This window comes from Anas platyrhynchos, chromosome 5, assembly GCF_047663525.1.
Source record: "Anas platyrhynchos isolate ZD024472 breed Pekin duck chromosome 5, IASCAAS_PekinDuck_T2T, whole genome shotgun sequence".
Taxonomy (NCBI): Eukaryota; Metazoa; Chordata; class Aves; order Anseriformes; family Anatidae; genus Anas; species Anas platyrhynchos.
Window position 1 is genome coordinate 17,971,565 of NC_092591.1, and position 22,101 is coordinate 17,993,665.

Genomic DNA, 22,101 nt, shown 5'->3' on the forward strand with positions numbered 1-22,101 from the left:
GCGGGGGTGCAGAGCATGTTGTGGCTGGGTGGTTTTTGTGATTTTCACGAGCAGAAGGGCTGGGCTGCTCCTTTCGACATCCACCTGGAGAGCCAGAAAAAGGGGCAGCGGAGCCATCCTTCTGTTCCCACCACAACCACACGCACAAAAATCCACTTTTTTTTTTTTTTCCCAAATCTGATCACCGAGGATTCCCGAGTTACAACTCTCTGCATCCTCCTGACCTCCAAAGGTCGCCCTGGGCCTTCTCCACCTCCCTCCAGCCCAGCACCGTCCCCGGGCCCCCCTGGCTGCGCGGCGGGCAGGGAGGCGGTGTCGGGGCGGCGTCGGGGCGGTGCCGGGGCGGTACCGGGGCGGTGCCGGTGCCGGGGCGGGCCCGTGGCCCGGCGGGCGGCCGGAGGGGGCGGCGCGGGCTGCGGCTGCCTCCCGCCGGGGGCGCGGAGCGGGGCGGCCGCGGGGAGCTCCCACCGCACCGCACCGCACCGCACCCAGCGCACCCACCCAGCGCACCCAGCCGCCGAGGGAGCGAGGCGCGGAGGTAACGGCGCTGTCGATCCGCGCGGTCCTCGGGTACTGCGCGGCGCTGCCCCGGCCAAACTTTTGGGGCCGCTCAGCCCCGGCCCGGCCTCGCGGGGTCCCCCCCTCAGCGCCCACCGGGGCTCCCGGCGCGGCCCCCCGGCCAGACAAGGGCACCGCCGGCGGGGCTGCCCCGGCTGCGCTGCCGGGAAGGCGCCCGCAGCCTGCGGCCGCTCCGCTCCGCTCCGCTCGCGTTCCGGGGCCGGCTCCCGGCTCGGCGGCGCTGAGCGGCGGGGGCACGGCGGGGCGAGGGGGCGCTCGGTGCCTTCTGCTCGAGCCGGGGGGGGGGGAGGTCGTGGTGTTCCCCGGGCTGGATGTTGCACAAAACCGTGGAAATGAGTTTGTTTGGTTCCAAAATGTGTATGTGTGTGTGTATCCGTAGTACAAAAACGGGCAAACCGTGGAAATGAGTTTGTCTGGTACCTATATATATATATATATATATGCGTGTATATCCATAACACAAAAATGGGCAAACCGTGGAAATGAGTTTGTCTGGTACCTATATATATGTGTGTGTGTGTGTGTGTGTGTGTGTATATCCATAACACACACAAAAATGAGCAAACCATGGAAATGAGTTTGTTTGATACAAAAAATATAAATATATATCCATAACACGCAAGAATGATCAAACCATGAAAAAGAGTTTGTTTGATACTGTGTATATATATATATATACATATATATATATCCATAACACACAAAACCATGCAAACCACGAAAACGAGTTTGTGCAGTACCAAAATGTATTTATACACGTATACCCATAACACTGCACAGTGGAATGAGTCCGTGCACTATTCAGTTCTGCCCGGCTGTGGGTGCAGTAGTGGGGTGGCAGGAGCCCCGCTGTGCCCGGTGCCCGGCGGAGGCCAGCGCCCAGCGGTCTCGGTGAGTGCGTGAGGCCGCCCGGCTGTGGGGCAGCTCTGGTAGGAGAGGGACTGTCCCAGGAGTGCAACATCTATAAACACTTTTCTGATTGGTTTAAAAATTTAGACACAGGAAGCGGATGGTATCTAATAACAGACAAGTGGAGACACTGTTGTCATGGAAACTGAGAAGACTTCCCCCCCCCCCCTCCGTTTATTTAAAAAAAAAAAAAAAAAAGTCTGCATATCATCAGAAATGCCTGCAGAAAGTGTTGGCTTCTGGTGCCTTTCCCACAGCATCTGTTGAAACCTGAGAACGTGCCTGTCAAACCAAGGTCACTCGCAGTAAAACTGCGCCGCCTCCACGGCTCCTCTCCTGCTCTGCTGTCCTCCCGGCCGGCCTGGGCTCCCACCGGAGGACGAGTGGAGGCTGGGGAGGCAGCGGGTGCTGGCCTCACTCCTCCGTCCTGTGGTGCCTCTCGGGACTCGGGAGGGATGGCTGGGGCTGGTGGTCTGCCTTTGTTCCTCCTCTACACAAAACTATACTCGAGCAAAGTGGTATGAACTTGAGTGTTGAGGCCTCAACCCCAGCCTCACCCGGGGAAAAAATGGGAGTCAAATGGGTGTGGGAAGCGTTGTGTGATGGTTTTTAATAAAAGTCACCGCTTGGTTGTAGAGTGCTGTTTGGAGATGAAACCAGAGAGAGCAGAACACAATGTACTTCATTATTGATGAATGCAACGTGAGAAAACAGGGCTGAAGTTTTACTTTGCCGGACTACTGAAAGTTTGTTGGGTGTGAGAGGAGAGTGGTTTTGCTCTTAGAGCAGCAGAGAAGGGTTTGTCAGGGAACTTGCAAGAAGGGCTTCAATGCTTTTACTTATTTTCTTGGGTAGCAGACATTGATCTCATGTTTTTGATGGAGAGACATGTTTGAGAACTGAGTATCCGCTGTGTTTTCTTGAAGCTTTTCATTTTCTTGCCCTCTAATCATCATTTTGCACTGACCAAGCTGAGAGAAGCACCGAGCATGTCACTGCTGTGCTGGTTGCCACTAGTCCCCTTCAGGGACTGCTGCCACCTTCGGTGTCCCTTGGCTTGCATGTCCCACTCTTTGCATTGCCACTTCTTGAGAGCGCCAGCGGCAGCTGTTCAGGCCAGATGATGTGGGGCTGAGCCCCCAGGTGCAGGCAAGGGGCTCAGCACCCTCCCCTTGCACCATGCACACGGTGCTGGTGGTCGTGTGTTGCCTTTTGTCCTGCTCGCCTCTCATCATCCAGGTGCTGCCTCCAGTTGTTTTGGAGTGCAAGCGGAGAAAGTTTGGCTTCGGAGCGAAAGTGTGCTTGCTTCTAGAAAAGAATTTCCTGTTGTCGGGAGCACCCTTATCTGCAGGAAGGTTTGCCGGCAGGAAGCGTGTCGGTTGCTTGTTTTTACAAAGTGAAGGAAACGGACTGGATTAGGTACTTTCTAGATTTACCCTTCGTGGTCCTTGGGGTCTCGGCTGCCGTGTTTGTCTCTGGTGGTTTTGGTTTGTAAAAGTTTTGTGATGCCAGCTGTTCCCGAGTGAGATGCAAGAAGTAAAATTCTTGTGTTGTCCTGCCTCTTTTTCCTGCTGTTGTTTAACACAAATAAACAGAACAAACCGAGAAGCTCTTTGGGCCGCATTTTCAAATCTATGCAATTTGCACCTTATGCCTTTTGAGCCTAATTAATGATTTGAATATTCAGTGAGGATGCTCAACAGATGTTTGTTTGTTGTTTTTTTTTCCCCTTAAAAAGAAAGATCAGAAGTACACCAGTTATTTTACTGGTAGGAACACTCCTTACGCTTCCAAACTGCTTTTCATCCTGGATCATAAATCACCTCACCGAAGTCCATTTCTTTGACATCCGCAGAAATTCAGTGAGCGTAGGAAACCAAAAGGTAGCGTTTCACATGGGCAGCCCAACGTTACGGGGCAGGGCTGGCAGTCAAATTAATTGCCCCTAGATTAGCTGTTGCTAATGGATTAAAACTATGAAAATCAGCTGCCTTTCACAAGTGTGCTGAGGCTGGTGTGCCCATATGGAACGCGTGGATTTGGGGCTGGGAATTTCGACGGTGGCCCCAGAAATGTCAGTCCATGCTGGTCCTGTCCAACTCGATGTGGCTTGCAGGATGGGACGTGGCTGTGGGTGAAGGTCCAGGCGAGCGGCAGGGGCTGAGGTTTGGTTCATTGTGTTCCTGCAGGCAGGGAGATTCAGAGAAATAAACAGTATTTCTCAGCTGTCAGCTAACAACAGAGTATTTATGGCGTTAGACTGAACTTTCATAGAGGTTTTTGAGGGGGGAAGCATGGAACAGTTGCATAAACTTGTAAGAGACTGCCTGGCTCGCTTGACGTGGTGATTTTTGGCATAGGGAATGTCCTGGAACTAGGAGTCGTTGCTGGCAGAAGAGGCAGCCAGGGCTGAGGGCTCTCCAGAAGCCGAAACTGGGCTGGAATGGGACCGTCCTGGCTGATACTGGAATTTGCCAGTTCGTGACTTGAGACGTAACGCAGCACAGCACGGCTTTGGCCACAGTTCTGAAATATGTCTGATGAAACCGCGCTTGGCTTGTTACCTGCTCTTGTAGCCAAGCCAAAGTCAAACTGCAGCAGAAATCATAATAAAAAAGGAATCCAACAAAACAGCGTTTTGTTTAAATGTAAAAATTATGGCTGTGTTTTTTTCAGAAGTGATCAGCTGATTCTGGGAAACCAGCGTGGAGCTCTGGAAGGAGAGACAGTGTTCAGAGAGTGGCTCTTCTGTGGGCCTTGGAAGTCCTCCTCCACTTGTGGTGCCAGAAGTCCAGCTGTTGGGGGGGCCAGGGCAGCTCAGACCCCTCCTCCCTTCCCTGCCAGCTTCAGGTGCCTTTGTCAGTGTTGAGACTTCTGCTTCGGGCTGAAGTTAGCTGTCTAGCCTGAGGTCGGCACCTTTGGCTTCCTGGGCAGCCCATGAAGGAGCGAGGCTGCCTGTGGGTGGGCATAAAGCAGCAGGATAGCCCCGCTCTGGAGGGGCCTGCTGGTGGGTATGGGCAATGGATAAAGCGCACTGAGGATTTTTAGTGGTTAAAGTTGTGTTGGTCTACCCTGGTGTTAGCTAGCCCAGCTGCTGATGAACACTTTCTTGCTCACGGTCAGGTTTTCTCCACTTCTGTGTCCTGCCGTGATGGAGACACCATAGTGCTCAAGGATGGTCCCTAACAGGGGTTGCTGCTCTCTTGTATTTGTTTTTTTATTTTTTCCTGAGCAAAAGGCTCACTTTTTATGAGTGCTTGTGATCAGGTAGCAGGAACAGTCCTCTGAGCTTCAACCGAGATGCTCGATGAGCAGCAGTAGGCTGGTAAGCCCTGGCAAGCCTGTTAGGGACAGATGATGGCCAGGTCTTTGGGATATATTTGCACCTCATCTGCTTTGTAAATAAGAGGCAACGACAGCTTTTTTTCCTTCACACCATCCCCAAATTACCTCACAAAATGTCTGATGTGTGTTTTGCCGTGTGGGCCCTGGGATTCCCCACGGTGGGAATGCATCTGGTGTGGTATGGCCCCCTGCCTCCTTAACGTGGGTGATGTGTTGTACCACAAAGGGCTAAATGGGTGGAAAGCACACCTGTAGCACTTTGGATTAATTGGTGAAAAGGGATATTAGCAAGCTGCATTTTTCTAGTCCTTTACTGGTATGGTGCTTCAGTTTGTCTCGGGGAGGACCGGAGGTGATGGTGCTTTTGGCCTTCAGCATCTCTCTACAGCAACCTCCTTCAGCCTGACTTTGACAAGTGCAGCTGTGCTTCTCCTGGGCTGCTCTAGAAAAGGTCGCTTTCCTGGCATCTTCCCTGTGCCAGCACCTCTGTCTCTATCACACTGAACAGCCTCTCAAAGCTTGCTCTTGTTTCCTCTCAAATTATACACAGCCACTGCTAATCAAAGGAGGAGGCCGGTCTCCGTAGCCCCCTTGAGATTTTACAACAATCATACTTTGCTTTATTCTGTCTGTCATTCCTGAGAGGAGTTTGGCCCAGATGTGGGCGAAAGCATCGTCCTGTGCTCTTTCAGACCTCTCCCTAAAACTTGCCTATTCCCCGATCTCTGCAGGAACTGGACAGGCTGGGGGTGAAACTTCAGCCCCTTGTCCTGGATGATATTTTGTCGCTTGTTCTTATCTTGCTGCCTGTAGTTGGGTGGCCTCTTTGCTAGAGCTGGGCTTTCTGACCATGGCTCTGCGCTTCTGGTCTGGTTTCTCCCTTGGGCTTGGTAGAGAGGCTGCCATTTCCCAGATGAAGCCAGTGCTCGGCACAGTGGGCACATGCTGGTGCCCAGGCCTGAGCCTTCCTGCAGCTCCTGCATGGCGCCGCTCCCCGTGGTGGGACCCTCAAGGCAGCTGTGTGGTGGCTGCCCAGGCTTGCTCTGAGCAGGAGCAGAGGTGTGAGAGGGGTCACTGAAGATGGGAGAGAGCTGAAGTTTAACCTAGAACTGGGTTAAATCTCACTGTACCCCCAAATCCATCTTTTTTTATCTGGGTCTTACAGTAGATCATTTGCAGCAGCTGCCAATAAATATGCTAATTTTAACAGCAGATTTTCTAAAGCTTTTTGTTGTTGTTGTTGTTGTTGTAGGTAGAGAAAGGGATCCAAATGTTTTGATCCTATTTTTATCATTATCTTCACTGGGTTTTTCTCACTCTGCGCTTTGCTGAGAGGAACAAAATTTTAATAATTCACTAATACACTTTCACTTCATTAACATTTCATCATTCTGGCATTGTGCATGGGGCGAACTCTCTTGTATTCTCATTAAGGCCCTGATCTTGCCTCCGTAGTCTCACATCCCTCCAGGTGTATAAAAGCCCAAACACAGGTACTATTCTGACTTTTGGAAAGTTTGCTTGTTTGTTTTCTTAATAGATTTTAAACTAAACAAAGTATGCAAGTTGTTTATTTGTTTGTTTTGTTCCCCACAAAATGGAGGCCTACATACAAAGATAATGATGTTTAGGTGGAGCTGCTGGGTGCCAAGCCTCCAGCCATTGCAGAACTCACTGGTGTGGCCTGGGGAATGTAAAAACATTGGGCCTTGCTGTGGTATCATCTGCATCATACACAGTGTTGTGTATGGTTTAAGTGAGATTTATACTGATATTAAAATGCTTATGAAAATTCTGGGTACCTTCACTGGGATAGCGCAGTGTTTGATAAGGAAAGGACACAAATAACTCTTTACACATCTCATAATCACAAATGGGTGTTGAAGCATGTCAGTTTGCAGGTGCATGCCTGTGTTGTGTTAGACAGTTGCTTTTTAATTGTGCCCAAATCTGAAATTGGCTGTTGAGCTCTCTGGCAACGTTCCCCCCACCCTCCCCCTTTTTTTTTCTTTAGCATAAAATAAATCTCTGAATCAGTGCCTCATTTATTACTGATGATTAAATACTGTTAGCAAACCAATGTGCCAGGGGAGGTTTGGATTGGAAATCAGGAGGAATTTCTTCATGGAGAGGCTGGTCAAGCATTGGAATGGGCTGCCCAGGGAGGTGGTGGGGTCCCCATCTCTGGAGGTATTCAAGAGATGTGTGGACATGGCACTAAGGGACATGGTTTAGTGATGGGGTTTGGTAGGTCAGGTGAGTGATTGGACGATGATCTGGATGGTGTTTTTTGACCTGGGTGATTCTGTGATTCTGCATTATGGCAGGCATATTCAGAAGCTCAGCATAGCTGGAGGGTGGGCAGTGCATAGGTATGGGAGGCTCAAGAGTGGCAAGAAAACTTCTGAGTTGTGGGTGGTGGAGGGCGAAGGGCCGGTTAGGAGCTTCAGGAGTGCGTGTGTCAGAGTGCAGCTGTTGGGGACCAGGGGACGAGAGAGCACAGTTATAAACACAGGAGGCGCTGAGGGGCCTAGCTGAGGGTTTTCATTTGTCCAACAGTGTATTTACTTACAGAAGCAGCAGGGCAGAAACTCATCTCTTATAAATTGGTACGATGCTGTTGAGGTGAGTGGGATTACTTGGGTTTACAGCCACTGAAGGTCTGTGCAGAGGTGTCACAAGAAGAGGGAGGACGTGAAGCAGGGGGAGCTGGAATGCCTTGTAGGCCTGAGCAACAGCAAGGGGGGAGTTGGTTCAGGCCATGAAGGGAGGCGGGCTGGCGGCAGGTCCAGTGCTGCTATATCGGGTCTGATCTGACGGCGAGACGCCCAGCCAAGAGCTGTCAGCAGGGCAGGCTGAGAGATGGGCTTGGCTGGAGCCGAGTCAGCAGCAGAAAGCACCTTTCTCATTGGCACAGCAGTGGCTGGTGTGGGAGTGAGGGTGAGGAGAGGGGAAAAGTACAGCCAAGGCTGCAGCATGAGCCAGGGGAGAGGATGCAGAGGAGCAGCAAGATCAGGACGAGGAGGGCCAGAAAATGGCATCTCGCAGAGCCAAGGCAGGGCAAAACACCAGCCTGGGTGGAAGAGCAGAACAAACTTACCAAACTGCATGTGGAGTTGAGAAGAGAAAGGGAATGACCCTGACTTCTTTAGAGGCATGAGCTGTGAACTATCTCCACTACATTTAGTAAACTTTGAAAAGCTGAGCTGTAAAGAAACTGTGTTGTAACTGCTGTGTTATACACTGGAAGTGTTGCTGTTGCAGTGTAGTGTGCCATGTGCCAAGGAGGGTAGCAGTGGCTGTGAGGCATGCTTGAGGTCTTGTAGGCCTTGGGACTCCTCCGTGTTGCCTTCTTGAGGGAACCACAATCTGCTTTTGGCGGTTTTGTGACTGAAAATGGTTTCACCGCATCTTTGTTTTGTCTACCTTCAGCTTGCTTTCACGTCTGAGCTTTCCTTCATCTAATTCACTGCTCCTGAAGTCAGCTCGTTCTTTGCAGAGAGCTTTCTGGCTCCCTGTGCTGGGCCACCCCATCTTTTGTGTAATTTCAGTGTGTGAACTGTGAAATGGCTTTTGGGGGCCTAACTCCGCTTACACTTTCCCAGATGAGATTGTGTTAATATATTTTGCCATGGAGTAACTGTCCTCAAGGAGGAGGAAAATGCAGAGTGAAAAAATGAGATTTGTAGGAATTAGGCATGTGTGCTACGTTGGTCACCATTCTTCACAAACAGGTCTTTGCTGGTGTGAGAGCAGCCTGTTTGTACCCAGTCCTAGAGCACATTGCAGGGACCTGAAATAGCAGGAAAGAAAAGAAAAGAAAAATAAAAGAACAAAATGCAGTGCATTTGAATGTCCTTTCACTTTTCGCAGTGTAGGTTGCCATTACTGATGGGTGGCGACATACCTGTTTTCCCTCCATTACTTTTGTGGCACCCCTTTTTGGTACCTCAGAAACAGCCTGGGTTGGAAAGTCAGTCTCTTTACCAAAATACATGGATTTATTTATTTCCTAGTTACATCTAAAGCATGCCTCGCTGTAGTCATGTTTCCTGACTCCCAAATGTTGTCTTGGTCCCCCGGGCTGAGGCTGCCTGCTAAAATGAGAAAGATAACGTTGCTTACTGGTGGGGTGGTTTCCTGGGGTTTCTCCTTGTTGCCCCAGCACCACGGTCGCAGGATTTGAGGTATGGAGTTGGTTGTGGTGGTGTACGTGTGGCTGCAGAGCCAGTGTGGAGCCAAGGGGCTCCTGCCTGCCCTGGTCCCGTGCAGCTTCCCTGATGAATGAGAAAAGGGCCAAATACAGTCATATAGGCCTTGAACCCCTCACCAGGGGTTTCAGTGTAGTACTTTCAATGTAGGCTTTTTTACTTTTTTCACAGAAAGATGGTATTATCTTCCATCAAGGGGCTCCACGACAAGGCCATTACTATACTGGTGATAATAGTATCGCTGTTTCCCAGTTGCCCAGTTCCACGGGAGCGTTATGTCCCAGGCCGGTAGACTCTGCCTGCTCCCTGTGCTGGTTGTGCTCAGCGTGTGCCAGCCAGCCTGCCTTCTTCTTGCTTTTTCAGCATAAATTCCCTTCCGCCCAAATGGGGATGCCTGTTCACGGTGTGATGTGGGCAGTGCAGGACTTATTTTGAAATCCAGAGCTTTTTTCCACCCCCACCCCTCATAGTAGTTTTCATTCTGAATTTGTTTGTGGTCATGCTTTCTGCTGTTAGTCTGGGGGTAAGAGCTGGGACCACAGGATGGCAGAGATCCCAATCCTGGGCATAGCGGGGAAAAAAGGTGCTCTTCCTTATCCTAAAAACCAGAAGCCTGAGTAACATATTTGGAGCAAAAATTCCTTCAGTATAGAAGTCCCCACACCAATATAATTATTTGCCTTGCTTTAATGTTTCACTCACTTTAAGTTCCCATTGCCTGCCAGTAACATATGAACATGAGGGAACTTTGGAGGGTACGCACAGGATTATTGGCATTTCTTCGGCAGCTGCTACTAGCCTGCCTACGTTCAGCAGATTTTGTGCTGTCAAAAACAGTTACAGCACATGAATGAATGGCCAGGAAACCACATGAATATTGATTAATATAGACAGAAACTGGCCTCCCACCTCTTGCTCAGACAAAGCAGCAATGACAAGAACGGCAGCAGGAGTCAGCCCATGGCATGTTTTATTTCAAAAGTAGAATTTTGTTTTGTGGAGACTCCCTGGGAATCAAGCTTTTCTGTCCAAACCTGAGGAAAAGGAGTTTCATCCGGGTGCCAAAAGGCGGTCTGCCACATCTGTGAGCAAGGAAGTGGCTTGACTTCTACAGGTGTTGAAGCCAACAGCATGGCACTTTGAAAAACCTAGCCAGCCTTTCCTCTGGTGCCAGCATGGGCACAACTGCTGGCAAAAAATGAAGCTGGTCCCTTTCCATGCCAAAATGTACTCTCTCTGCTTGTCTTAGATGATTTCAGTGAAAATTTTGCCTGAACAAATAGCTCGGCATCTGATCAAGGTAGATGGTTCGTGTTTAAAGTCCACTTTTGGGTGTTTGTGGGAAGATCCTGTGGGATGCAGCAGCAGTTGCATCTAATTTTGTGAATGCAGAATTTGGTGCTCTGTTACTGATACAGTGATAATGGTTATTATTATACATTTTTTATTCCAGTGGTAGATAAACAGTATTAATATTGTGCTCTTCCCCAGAGATTCTCTCAGAATCCTCTGAAGCGTGTTCTCTGTTGATACATAAGGTGGTTTATGCGAGCATCCTTGTGGCCAGTGCAAGTGGTGCACATGTGGCTTTTTTGGAGCTCCTAAGCCCCTGGACTCATCTCCACATCTGATGGCTACTGGAGTGAATGAAGATGGGTTGTCAACACACCTCTTTCTTGTGGTGATTAACTCTGATGTCTAATGACTGACCCCAGGTAGCAGCCTTTCACCCATGGCAGCATATTCACCGGTCTCTTGGCCACCTCGCTCTGTGGAATTGCAGGAAGGTTGTTGTCCTTATGTTCAAATTTAACAGTTAAGGAGTAGACAGACACACAGCAGGACAGCAGGATGATTGAAGGCCTTTGTAATAGATAATAAAGCTAACCCTCTTCCCCGAAAATGCTTTAGTAGTAGCCTGAAGAACTGCTTCACCTGTGAGCTGCAGAAGGAAACATGGTTGGATTACAGAAGTGCATGCAATGAGTTTATTACGATGCATTCATTATCACTGCCGATAGACACTCTTTATTGCTAAAGCAACTTTCTTCAAGACAGAAGCCCAAAAAAAGGTTCCTGTCCCTTTTCTATCTTGTTTAAAGTGATGCTGCTCTACTGAAGCCGGGGCCTAGAGAGCTGGGAAGAAGACCACTTATTTTTTTCCTAGAAAGCTTGAATGCAACGTTATTTTATTTCTCCACGTTAAAGTTAATAACACAGCAAGTGTATTTTGAAGTTAAGTATTTCTAGGATCTCTATATGTTAAATAACTGCAGGCAGACTTTATAGTCACTCTGTAGGGCCTCATGATATATCATTTTGAGCTACCTTCTATCTATTACGTTTTATCTGCCTGCAAAATCCATTTCTAATTCTGGCCATATCTCCTTTGCGATCACTTGCCAGAAATCTATTCCCAGGTTTCTCCTTATTTTAGTGAAATATCTCTGCTTCAGCACCTTTCCCAAGGTGGCTGATCTAATCATGGCACTATCAGTTATCGCTTCTCATTTCCTTTGCTAGCTCTGTCAAATGCAATGCACAGCCTAACAAAGTGACATTCAAATACTCCCAGTGACCAAAGCCATTTCCCTCTCTTTCACTCTGCACAATTGGAATTATGTGTGGCTTCTTCAGCACACGCTCTTCGCTCCAGGAATGTGGCTTGTGAGGAACTGTGCAAAGTACAATGGGAGAAGACACAGAGCAGACAGAATAGCTCCCTGTGTCTGCCACAGGTTGTATTGACTGTCTGGGTAGTGAATCCCATGCCCATGACTGCTTTTGCCAAGCAGAGGAGAGCAGTGCTTCATTCCTGGTGAGCGAGCATCAGAGGAACAAAATTTTGTCACTTTGCTGTTCCTATCTGCATTTTTTGTGCCTCTATACATTTGTTTCTCTTTTAAATGTGATTATTGCTGTATGCAGAGGGCAGTGTATACTGAGCAGGGTGCTTGTGTTTCTCTGGGAGAGAGCCACCTGGACAGTGGAATCCTCTGTTAGGGTTAAAAGCAATTTCTGTGGACACAGCTCCAGCAATAGCATCTTTTTTTCTGTCTCTCTTAGTTTGGGTGACAAACCTCTTAGCTTTATCTTAGATTGCTATCACAAACTAGTACGTGGTTTTAATAAGTGTGTGGCTGACTACTCTTCTGCTCTGGAAGATGAAGTTACCCGCCTGCACCCTCAGAACACCTCCCCTCTGTGCCATCGTGAGCTGGGCTTGCTGCAGCTCCATTCCTCTCTGGGTTTCAGCCAGGGCTGAACCCAAAATCTTGCTTTTTGTAAGGAAGTGGGGTCCAGCTCTGGCCAAACTGCCTGTAGTCCCATCCAGGCTCTGGCAAGGCGTGCCTGGGCTGGGAGCTGACCGCGAGCAGCACGGCAGGACCTGGATTTCTTCAAAAGCACACAGGCTGTTTATTTTTTTTTTTTGTTTCTTCCCACTGTGTGGATCAAATAAACCTGTCTTACAGTCTGTAGCACATCAACGCACATATTTCCCCTGTAGCTTGTTATAGGTTGCAGAATTGAGTTCATGCAAAAGGTGAGGGGGAAAATTACAAAAACGGGTTTTAAGCTGACAAAAAGAACCAGTCCAATTTGTTGCTGCTGGCCCCAGGTACAACAAAACCCAGGTGCTCTTTGTTTGGGTCCTTTGGCAGGTGTTTTGATATTTCAGCCCCCGTCCCTCCTACCACCCAGCTGGAGGCTGCAGGATGCACTGGGGGGCTCTGCCCCAGGGGGACTGCAGAGCCAGCTTCTGGGTGTCCTAAAGTGGTTGCTTCCAGTACAGCCACGTGGCGAGGACAGGGTCTAATGGTTAAAAAGCTGTTCGTTGCTGCGGTTTCTTTATTTTTTTTTCCTAGCTATTTCTTCACTGTAGGAAGGTAGAGAAATCTGCGATAAAATAATAATTAAATGCTGACAGTACTAAATTTCCACCCAGCGTGAGTTGGCAGCAGTTGCAAACCAAAACATTAGGTCATTAAAGAAAAAAAAAACTGATTAAATACCTCTGTATGCTTTTCTGATTAGCTATTCTTAAAAAGAACATGTGGCTATAATAGAAGGGTGTACTTGACAGCAGCAATTGCTTTTTTAGGGAAAGGTAAAATTCTCCAGTTTTAATGCATATATATATGTGTTTTCTTGCTGATCTCAATGGGCATTTACATCTCCCTAATAATCCATTTTTAAAAAGCACCATGTAATCACCCACCAACAAATAACGTGAAATACTCTCAATATTATGTTTCTGGAGAGAAGAGTTATCAGTGACTACCATGCTCAGGGGTGGTTGTGGTCTCTTTTTCCTGTTCTCTGGCTGGGCAGAGCTGACTTCTAGCTTCAGAGCCCCACAGCCTTGGTGAACCTTGTTCTGGCACTGGTGGTGTTGAAGCACTGCAAGGCTCAGGGCTGGGCTGCACTGCATATAAATGGTATAAAATGGTAAAAATGGTCAGAAGGTGCATTTGTAGGTTAGTCTTTTCACAATCCTCTAGTGTATTTTGGCTCCAGTGTGTTCCATAATAGTGTTTCAGGGGCTGATACCTGTAGATCATGTATATCCTCTGTTCCCTCTGGATCCTCTATAAGGGATGCTGCAGGACCCAGCAAGGAGGGAGGATCTAGGGACAGTGGCATTGCAGGAGAGCTGTGGTCACTGCTGGTCCTGCAGGAAACTCCTGAGCAGGGCGAGGAGCTGGCCAGGGGCATTTTGAGTTGCAGTTTGGGGAGAGGAAGCCCCAAGGCAGTGGATAACCGCACCAGCAGCCTGGCTGGTGTCAGCTGGGATGCCGGGTGCCCCCTCTGCAAGTGCCAGGAGTGCCTCTGAAGCCTGCCTGAGCTCTGTGGCCCAAACACACTTCCCAAGCAAGCCCCCAGCATGGGAGATGTCCCTATCACTGTGTCTCCTGCTGCCATCGTATCAGAGCAGCTTGTGGGCCGTCACGTGCTTATCTTCTGTCATGCCTGCGGCACCACAGTGTCATCCTCCCTCCCTCCACCAGCTCCTTCCTTCCACCTGCATGTGAGAAACTGAGGAACAGAGAGAGGGGTTTTCTCGGCTACTGCCACTGTTGTGTCTGAAGGTGTACCATAGAGTAATACAGCCTTATGTGGTAGTAATGTGTCCTTGTATGCACCCCAAAGTTGTGCTTGAACAGTGGTCTTGTGAGCATTACTTCTGTCCCCTGGAAGGTTCATCTGAAGGTGTTTGAAGGAGGATCAGCATCATGTGGTTACAAATTTACTCAGCACTTCTATTAGACTCTTCTAAGGGCAGCTGGAATATTTGTCTTTCCCTTGGGAGCTGTGTAAGGTACATATTTTTTTTCTTCACAGAAAGCAATTTCTCAGGAAGTCATTCCAGTTTAATCTCCAGATTATCTGTTTGTTTGTTGTTTGTTTTTCCCCCAGGATAAAGCAGCTGAATAATCAGCTAACCCTAATTCAGGCAGGGCTGAGGACTACGTATGGGCACATGCGTAGGGATCCAGACTGGAGGAGTGCTGTTGCTTTAGGCTGCAGTTTTGTCCATATAGCCTGAGTGTGGTGGTTTCTTTGGAGGTGAGTGCAGGTGCTTGAGGTGACCTGAGCCCCCTGGAGACACCTCTGATTTGGAAAGCTAAGCGAAAGGTGTGCTTCCACAGGTGGCATAACAGTCAGCTTTTTGCAACTTAAATGCAGCATCCAAGAGTGAGAGGAGGGCCCCTATGTCTTTCTCTCCTGTACGGGGATATTCCCAGCAAGGAAGGGTCTGGTGGAGGCCAGAGGCTGCCTATGTCCCAGTACAACCTGGAGGCAGAGGGACCCATGCTCACTCAGGCCTGGTGCCTTGGTCACGGTCCTGTGGGGCAGCCTGTGGGCAGTGACTGGCCAAGGTGCCCCTCGGTGGGGAGCCACCAGTGCCTCATGCGGGGACCCTTCCCCAGGGGCTGGTTGGGGCTGAGGTGGGCCGCCGCTGAACATGGCGATGTGAGGTGGGCCCGAGCGCCCGGCCCACGTGGCCCCAAAGGTTCATGGGGTCCTTGTAGTGCCAGCAGCGGGCTGAGAGAAACTGTTTCCATCCCGATGTTTATGTGCTTGACCCTATAGAGTGTGAGGTGGCCGAGCAGTTACAGGCCATTAATCCTCAATTGCTCTTGTCAGGTACTGTATTCATTAATCCAGGGCCAAGCAGAGGTTTAGCTGTCAGCGCAGACGTGACACCTGTTAGCAGTGTTTGCAGCCGCGTAGACAGATTCGAGTTTCGTCAGGCACCACGCCAGAGCTGGGGCTCAGCTTCGGTTCATCCCCTAAGGGCTCCTTTGCCCATGTGCTGGTGGCTGGCCGGGAGCCGGAGCCCTGCTGAGTCCCCTGCCCGGCACCCCAAGGAGCCTGGTGGTGGTAGGTGGCACGGCTTCTGTGCGCATCCCCGCACTGATTTTATTGCCTTCTTTTGTGGAGGCGGAGTGCTCCAGGCATCCTGTGGCAGAAATTCCCCTTATTCTTGGACATTGCCCAAGGGTTCCTCAGCAGAACAAAAATTGCTACAGAAAAAAAGAACACACCACGATGCTGAGCACCAAGACTTAGGGAGTGCTTTGATATGCCAGGCTGTGATGATTGTGTATAGAGGGACATCCTTTTGTAGCTTGAATTGCTATAAAAGGCTTCAATAGCCTTTCTCTGGCAAACTGCTGGTACCCGGAGTCGGGAGTTTGTCTGAGCGAGTTTTGCAGGCTCAGTTCCACAGTACACATATTGATCTGCTGCTGCTCCCGAGGTGAAAACTGTTTATGCTTTAATACATTAAGTTCTGCTCCCACCGATCTGTGTGGAAGTCTTGTTTTGAAAGTAAAAGAAAAACAGGAAGGGAGAATGTTGAGATGTTTTAACACAGTAAAAAGCATTTTCTTCCTACACAGTGCCATTTCAGAGAGAGAACAGCTTCTCCTCCAGGTCTGTTTTCGTCTAGGTCTCTCTCTTCTGAGATTTAAACATATGCTTATATCAGTTCCTCAGCTGGTGTGTATCTGTTGACGTACTGCACCCCCTGACATAGTGTGCTTTCCTCATTTACACCTTGTGTCTTTGCTGTGGGTCTTTGAAGTTAGTGGAGTCCTCAGGTTTTAAACATGGTCCTTCAACAGTGCTGCACCGTGGGGGCTTCAGGGGTTTTGTTTTTGTGAGCAAAACAATGACATAATTACCAGTAGGAAAATAGAAAAATCAGGAAGTTATTTATTGTCCTGATGTCTATCAGATTTGTTGCTTACTGTGAGGCAATTGCCCTAGTTCAGCAGATGGGTACTGCGAAGGTCCAGGTGGCTGAATAACACCTCGCAGCCCATGGCATACATACCTGGGGGCAAAATCCAGATGTGTGAGGTGTTGCCCCTGCAAAGCTCATCCTTCGTCAGGGAGCTGCCCACAGCTGGAGGCATGTCCTGCTCTGGCTTTATGGTTGGTGTGTAGGTAGTACCAGAGCACAAACCCACTGACAGGCCGTGTGTGTCCAGGTGAGAGGCTGAGATCACTCAAACCAACACTCCCCTGAGCAGAAGCAGGAGAGAGCGTATCTGGGAGCTCTTGGGGTTGCTGTGCCTGGCTGCAGGAGCCTTTGCTTTCAGATTTGTCCTGTTTATTTTATTAGTTTGTGTGATTTTATCTAGCTGAAATAGCATTTGAGGAGGTAGAGTAGCAACTTTAGCCTCAGGTCAGGCCATCTGCAGAAAAAAATGTTAATTATCAGGGACTGGGATAAAATTCTGGTCCCAACGTGGGATTTCAATGACTTTTGACGGTAGTGAGATCATCTACAGTAGGTTGTCCTCATCATCTCTGTTAGAGAAACTGGATGAAACTCTGGCAGGCCACAGGTATGGAGATATCTAACTTTTGTTTTTCTTTATTGCTCTTGTTGTCCTGGTTTTGTTTTTTGCTTTCCTTCCATCTAGGCATCGTTGTGTTCTCATCCTATGTCCCACGCATGCATTCTTCTGCTAATGAAGGAAAGGAAACGGTCACACTCAGATTTCAGCCTTTAGGAAAACAAGAGCATCTTGATTTTATTATGTTTTTGGACAGGCTACAAGGGATAAAGTTGAACTTGTCTGAGAATAAAGGGATGTTACATACTCAGAGTTTACTAAGTGTAAAATGATTTGGAAATGTTTGTTTTTCTTCCTATGAAAATTAAAGGCACCAAATAAGGAAAAGTGGTTTTTAGTGTGGTGCTTGGGATTTTTTTCTAGCTCTTCAGTTCTGTGCTACAGAAGAATCAGTTTTTGAACCAATATTGAATGGGAGTAACAAGTACCTAAGTCATGTAGTCTGGGTGTAAGAATCCAAGCTAGTTCAGCTGTTATTTGGACCACTCTATAATAAAGCCCTGTAGGCTGATATCAGTAGCTTTGTGTCATGAATACCATGCCGTTTCTATTTTATGTGGACTAATTTCATTGCAAAATCTCCACTAGTATCTACCTCCCCTTCTTTGATTTCATTGCGTGTTGTGTGAAGGAGCATCCTTTACCTTGCTTTGCAGGGTGGTACGATACCAACCTGGTGCTCAAGACCTGCCCTCATGCCACAGCCATTCCTGTTGTTAGGGCAAGACCACGGACTCCCAGGGATGTGTCCCCAACGCCTGTAACTTGGGGACCGTAATCAAGGAGGGTGATTTCACCCAGCTGGGTCTGTGGTTGTGCATTGACTTAGGTTAAAATCCAACTGGCAGTCACGGTGATAGGAGTAAGAGCTTTAGGTGTATTGTCAGCCCTGGTGGTGAGTTGCTTGCTGCTTGCTTTTTGTTTGGTGACTCATTGTGAAGTTTCACCTTCCACAGGAACACTTTTTTGCTTCTCCTAGGCAAGCTAAGTAGAAATTGTTGGAGCCGGCTCCTATTCATGGCTCATAACTATCATCACACTGTAGGCAGACATCTTCTCCTCTTCCAAAAAATGGAAGACTTCCAGTTAACTGTCTGGAAATAGGAAGGAGTGGATTTTTTTCCTCATCTTATGTTGTTACTCTGTTGTGTACAGCGGCTTATTCTTTTGCATTGGCTGTTCATACTTGAAGATTTCTGAGAAGGGGATTGATAACGTGAACCCTTAAAGAACAAGATTAGATGAGGTGGAACTGGCTTTGTTCGTCGCTTTGGTCTGTGATGCTGTACTCCTTTCACTGCAGTCTGATGAAAGAGTATGTGTATTCCTAAAATAAATAATCTGGTGCTCACCTGAGTTCAGCTGTTTACCCGGGGGAAGAAAAAAGTTTCCTTAGAAATGAGAAGGCTGTTCAAAATCTGTTTGGGGCATTTTAATTGCAGTATGCGATGAGTCTTTTGAAGTTTTATTACCTATTATATACATAATTCCAAATTTGCCTTTTGCAATAGCTTAAGGTTTTTTATTTGCTTCAGAATATTAACATTTCTGTTTCAAGCTTTGAAAGAGCAAACTTTCTGAGCATGATTATGAACATTAGGTTAATGCATAATCCCCACTCAGAGGTTCTCCTAGATTTCCATGTGCTTGTTTAGAGGCTGTTCAAAGGTGCTTAGCTTTAATTGCCATTATGTGAGCACACAGAAATAAGGACCCAGGAGTCTTATCAATTATTCTATTCGCAAATTCATTTTTAGGTCGTCTCAGAGCTGTCCTAAGTTGAATTTACATTGAGGAAGTGTAAAGGTTTTCATCTAAATGGGGAGGAGGTTGTATTGCCTCCTGTAAATGCTCAATGGCCGCACATTTTTGGTCTGAATGTAGTTGCTGGGGATCTGTTTTGTCTTCTGTGGCTTTTGTTTTCTTGCAAGTACTTTATGTACCTTGCATATGCAAACTTTTAGCTGCCCACACAGAAATAACATTACAGGTCTGTGTAAAAATGGCATGGATGCCTGGATTTCTGTGTTTTCCAGTGAGCTACAAGACCTGAAGTTCTTGAGTCGCAGTGGAGAAAGGACCTTGCCTTTCCACAGCTTTAGAAAATTTTACTTGGTGAGGTAGAACTGGAGCAAGAGGTGGGGTAGGGCGTTCTGATTTTAGCATGTGGGCCCGTAACTGAAAGCTAGCTAGACCTGCATGCTCCACCACCCACAAGAAGCCTCTGCGTAGTCAATTCCCACTTCAGGGTCTTATCTAAAAATCTGTGGAGTCCATAAGGAAATACAGAGTGAGTCACTGTAGAGTAAGAAACTGGAAATGTGCTTCTAAATGCAGCAAGGGCTTGGTGTTTGGGGAAGAGCTGTCTGGTGTGTCCCGGACAATTGACAGAGAAGGGCATAATAGGACTAACAGGAAAAGTTCAACCATTTTGTGCATTACACTGCAAAGCTGAGTGGAAGGTATATTTTTAAATATTCTGTATTTCAGAATTAAGAACTGACTTCTATAGTTCCTGTAATAATACCCTGCACTGTTACCCAAATTGTGAGCAGCTTTCCAGCACTGAAGGTCTCAGTGGCATTAAAGTGCAGTGGGCTGAAATCTGTTGAACTAGAATTCAGATCGTCTTCGACCTTGCTTGTCCCAGCCAAGTGCATCAGCTGTGCGTGGTGTACCCCAGAAGTTGGGCTCTGTGGGTTTGTGGTCTCATAGCTGTGAGAGCCGATAGTCCTCTTACGTTATTGAAACCAAGAATGCGTTCTCCCCGTCTGACAAAACACTGTGTGTGTGTGCTTGGTGGAAGATGGAAGGTCAGTTTTTCAGTAAAAAATCCAGTTAGGAAACAGCTTTTAGTCTGAAAAAAAATAATGAGGTTGTGTTTTTTAGCTCACAAGCCCAATAGAAATTTTCAGGTTATCAAGAAAAGCAGCCATGGCCAGATTTTCAAAGTTCTCCAGGAAAGGCAAGTGCAGTTTATAATGAACCCAGTTAATTTGTTCGACATTCCTTAAATGTCATCCCCTACCAGTACCAGCGCTGTTACTGCTCTGGTGTCGTTAACCATCTGCTTAGCATGTAAAACTCCTCGGGGCAGGGATCGGATCTTTGCTTTGTGCTGGATGCAGGGCAGTCTGTAGCTGACACTTGAGAAACAATTAATGGTAATGCGGCTCAGCAGGGTGCTGGGTACCCAGCTAATAAGAGTGGTATAAATGCCTGGCTGGATTGGATTAGAGGGAACTTGTGTGTCCCAGCGGTGTGTCTCCAGCAGGTGAAGGGAAATAGTCTTAAGCATCATCTGATGAGGAGCAGTGAAAGAATAAATGGCGTTTCTGAAGGACGCACAGGAGTTAAGGAGGCAAGAGAGTGGCGATTTGGGTGTGTATCTCTGTTCTGCTTATTGTGAGGCTTTATTAACTGAATATTTTTTTTTCTATCGTGAAATAAGGGATCGCTTCAGAGCAGTAATCTCATTAGTGCCTGCCTTTTCCTTCTCTCAGTCTTCTGCACGTGTGGTAAGTCGGCGCTTTATCGTATTTTCCTTTGTATCCTAATGATCCCCGTGTGTTGGGGGGAGAGCCGCGCAGCGGATTGCACCCTGTGCTAATCCATCAAAATCAAGTTAGTTGCGCGGCGGCGGACGTCAGCGGCCAGTCGAAAGCTTGCTGGTTGCCCAGCAACCTCCGTGGAGGAAGATGGAGGGACGGAGGGACAGACGGACAGACGGACAGATGTCCTGCCACCGCTCGGCTTCTAGCCCAGGTGCCACAGACACCCCTGCCACTCCCCCGCCATGCTGCTGCCATTCTCAGGGGCTCTGGGGCTGGGTGGAAATGCACCCCACGCCATCCTCATTAAAGTCACTAATTGGGTTGGCTTCATCTCATCGAGGCAGGACTCTTAAAGGCACGCTCCCCTTATGAAAGGCCCCAGCCCGTAACGCCATGTCCTGCCACAGGTCAGAGGAGCTTGGTGAATGGCGCTCACCACTGATCTCTCGCCTTTTGGTGGTTTCTCTGGTTCACGGCTCGGGCTGAGACATCTGACCCCTGCTCTGCTGCACTTCCCTTTGGTTTCCCAGCCCTAGGAATCCGTGCCAGGGGGCAGGGGTGGTCAGGATGCAGTTCGAGAAGTCTCTGGGGAAATAAAAGGGCAGTTGCTGTTGGACCAGGCTGTGTAGTGGCCAGGTCTTGGAGCCAAATAGGACTTGACGGTGTCACTTTAATTTTATAGAATATTTAATTACTATGCAACACATTTTTTTCCACTCTTTGGATGTCTTTAGAAGATGTGCCCTTCTTGTGCTCCAGGGTGAACTTAAAATTCATGTACATTTACAATGGCTAAAGCTAAACTGTGCTGAAAAGCTCACACAAAACCCTACCTGTGCGATCGCAGACATCTTTCATGTCCTGCCCCCGGTGCCTTTGTTAATGACAAGCTCTTTACTTGGGGCTTGATTCAGGAAAGCACTTGGGAATGTGCTTAACTTTGAGTTTTTAACAGTGCCATTGAAGCTAATGAACCTCCTGTCGAGTTTAAGCTTGAACACAGGCTGTGCTGGACCTGGGGCTGTGTGAGTGTTCAGCCCACGATCCTTCTCTGCAAGCTGGAGTACAGACACACAGACGGTACCGGGGAAAGCAGGGGCTGTCCTAAGCAGGAACAACGCTGCAGCCTCGTGGTGCAGCCCCTTAGGGTGAGACAAACCCTCCCCAGCCCAAGGAGCACGACTCCGGTTCCATCTGCGAGCCTCCCTCCGCTGGCATGCTCGGAGCTGCTCGGGGACTGTGGGATGGTTCGGCTCCACTCTTGCTTGCTCTGCGCTTACGTGTGCAGCAGTTGGGTGCCTTTTGGAATGTGTTTTCTGGTGGCAAGCTATTCATCAACTGACTGTTGAACTTGTTATTTCCTAAAGCATATGGCATGTTGCTCGTGATTGAAAAGCTGCAGTTCTGCCTCCTTGTTCTTCAGCCGTACAGGTTCCTCTCTGCTTGTTTTGCTGAAGTCCTTCAGCTCTAGAATGATAGCCTCCATCAGCTAGATGGTGGAGCTGTGCTCGGAGACAGTGCTATTGTTTTTGTCCGTGTTATTTCTAAAATGGCTGTGCAGAGAGAGTGTGGCAGAGAGGAGTACCTGGAAGCAAAGCATCAGGTGCCTGAAATTCAAAAGGAAGGATG

General features: G+C 48.3%; 1 protein-coding gene across 1 annotated transcript in view; it reads left to right on the plus strand.

Annotated features, from left to right (window-relative positions):
- The first annotated feature begins 370 nt into the window (after positions 1 to 370).
- FOXN3 (forkhead box N3) overlaps positions 371 to 22,101 on the plus strand; it is a 197,085-nt gene continuing 175,354 nt past the window's right edge. The window contains exon 1 of the mRNA XM_027459039.3: positions 371 to 538. The gene's annotated coding sequence lies outside the window, so the exon portion shown is untranslated. The remainder of the gene's footprint in view (positions 539 to 22,101) is intronic.